This window comes from Idiotropiscis lumnitzeri, unplaced genomic scaffold, assembly GCF_059441095.1.
Source record: "Idiotropiscis lumnitzeri isolate Australia: NSW breed Sydney's pygmy pipehorse unplaced genomic scaffold, RoL_Ilum_1.0 HiC_scaffold_182, whole genome shotgun sequence".
Lineage (NCBI taxonomy): Eukaryota > Metazoa > Chordata > Actinopteri > Syngnathiformes > Syngnathidae > Idiotropiscis > Idiotropiscis lumnitzeri.
Genome location: NW_028283720.1, coordinates 81,074 through 83,479, shown reverse-complemented (window position 1 = coordinate 83,479; position 2,406 = coordinate 81,074). Strand labels below are relative to the sequence as shown.

At 36.7% G+C, this 2,406-nt stretch overlaps 1 long non-coding RNA gene across 1 annotated transcript; it reads right to left on the bottom strand.

The window, feature by feature from the left end:
- Positions 1 to 399: 399 nt before the first annotated feature.
- Positions 400 to 2,188, bottom strand: LOC148314954 (uncharacterized). Its single transcript, XR_015841388.1, has 3 exons — positions 2,097 to 2,188; positions 871 to 1,041; positions 400 to 763 (listed from the first exon to the last, which is right to left on the bottom strand). It is a non-coding gene; the product is annotated as an uncharacterized LOC148314954 (long non-coding RNA).
- Positions 2,189 to 2,406: the final 218 nt, after the last annotated feature.

The window sequence follows — 2,406 nt, the reverse complement described above, 5'->3', positions numbered from 1 at the left end:
CACGATGCTGTTCTGCAAGGTAAGGGTGGTCTCGTGTGTGTGTGAGAGTTCAGAATAGAGATGGCTCTCGGAAAGAAACTGTTTCTCAGTCTATTGGTCCTCGATTTGATGCATCTGTAGCGCCTGCCAGAGGGCATCAGGTCAAACAGGTGGGAGTTTGGGTGGGTATTGTCTTTGACAATGTACTGTCTCAAACAGTTCCCCCCCCCCCTTTTTTTAAATTTTGTATTCATTAATCTGTAATAAAAATGGACATTATATTTTGGTTAATAAAATTAACAAGAAATAAAAGTAAAGGGTGGTCTAATACTTTTTTCAAGATTGTCCTAACATACATTTAATGCTTACAGTATATGTCTTCGGAAGAAGCGCAGCATTAGATTTTTTTGGTTCTCTCTCTTTGACTTCTGAATTTGAATTTCTGTCACAGATGTGCTTGAATTCTATTTTGGATGATTTGTGTTAAACTGCACAAATATTTGAAGAGCCATAGAATTCAAGAATCACACCAGTGCTGCTACTCCTCCGAACGGGTGAACGCCCTCGATTAACAACCTGCGTTGAGGTGGCTTTTGAGATTCGTGGTGAGGGAGAAAAATCTTTGAAGGCATTCTTAGACTTCAAGAGAGGGTCCACAATTTCCAAAGATTCACTTCCGTCTGAATCAGAGGCCTCACTTGTATCCGGAATATATTCATCTCCACTGTCATCTGAGTTGGAGTAATAATGCTTATCCATTCCAAAGTCAGCCTGTTTTTTTAATCTAAAAAACAACAACAACAGCGAAATATAAAGGATAGAAGGCAGGAGACCAATAAAATATATGCAATTTGCTTGTAAGATTCCCTGAAATCTATATGGGTTGTTTACCTGTATACTTTTGGTCGTCCTGAGCCTTGGGATAGTAATATGGTCTGGGTCTGAGGCGCAAAGTTCAGGGGCAGGATTTGACAATGATTCGTCAGAATCTGTGTCGTTATTCCAAGGAAGATTCAGCCCATATTTTTTGTCCAAGGGAGGAGACTGGGTTACATCAGAGTCCTAGAGAAAATTGAGAATCCATTAAATACTTAATTCCCAGAGGAATCTGCACAGAAAAAGGTCTTAATTCTATTTGGAAAAAAAACAAACTAAAATATTGATGAATGATATGACAAAATAATGTAATAACAAAATTAGAATGATTTTAGGAAATTATTTGCAAAACCAAAACATTGTGGTACGATGATAATAATGCATATGATTATTCTACGCAGCTATATTTAACAAAAACACTTAATTGACCGTAACAAAAAGCTCCCGGGAGGAAAACTACATTAAATGTTTTTTTACAGGGCAGTGAAAATATTGGAAAATAAAAAAAATAATAAATAAATAAAATAATATAAAAAAAGAATTCAATGTGTATCGATGGACCCATATGAAATACTTATATCGCTATGTACTTATCAGCCATATCGCCCAGCCCAATATGAAACTGCAACTTCAAAACCTCGGGCCATAACAGGATTGTAACATGGGATGCATATCTTCATTCCTAAATTTGTAGATCCCGAGGAGGCTGCTCAATGGTCCTGGTAATCTAAACCTCAACCAATTCGGTCACAGCCAATGTTCTCCATCCTTGTTAAGAAGTTTTGAAATGATTTAATAGATATACTATTGCAAACTATACCAGAATTTTAGACAATTTAAACTTTTGATCACAATTTTACCTATTTTCTAAAAATCTGAAGAATTCACTTAGAATCCACATGCCAAATCACCTGCTGTGGACACATAGGTTCTGTTCTGACAGATAATTCAGTTACAGGTTGTGTACTTAAAGCCAATAAGAGGGCAATGCAGCAGTCGACAGCCTGACGAAAGCTTAAATCTCCCAATGAGAGAACTGTGGTGGCTGGTAGGTTCTTAGATTGTAACATAGTAAAGACATATACTACGCATAACTGTATATCATATGATGATGAGGGAAAATATTATTAGCTACGATTTATGTCCAGATATATTAGAAAACTTGTCCAACCAGCACAGGTCTATCTAACTGTAATTTTAACATCTCAAGACACGACAGGATGACCACATGATACGCATACCTCCTTTTCAGAGTCTGTCAAACCTTGAGAAGGCTGCTTCGATGTTCTGGTGGCATCAACCTCAGCCGATTCAGTCATTGTCGATTGTCCTCCATCCTAATGAACAAGTTGAATATTAATTTAATGAATTAAAAAAAGAAAATGGATCAGAATTTTACACATTTTTAGGCTTTGGCCACCCAAAACAAAAACTAACAAGTTCACGAATGAAACAAAACCAATTACTTTAGCGCATGACAATTAATCTTCAGTAGAGATATGTTGTGACTGATATTTCAGTCACAGGTTGTCTTTTGAATGCCACCAGGGA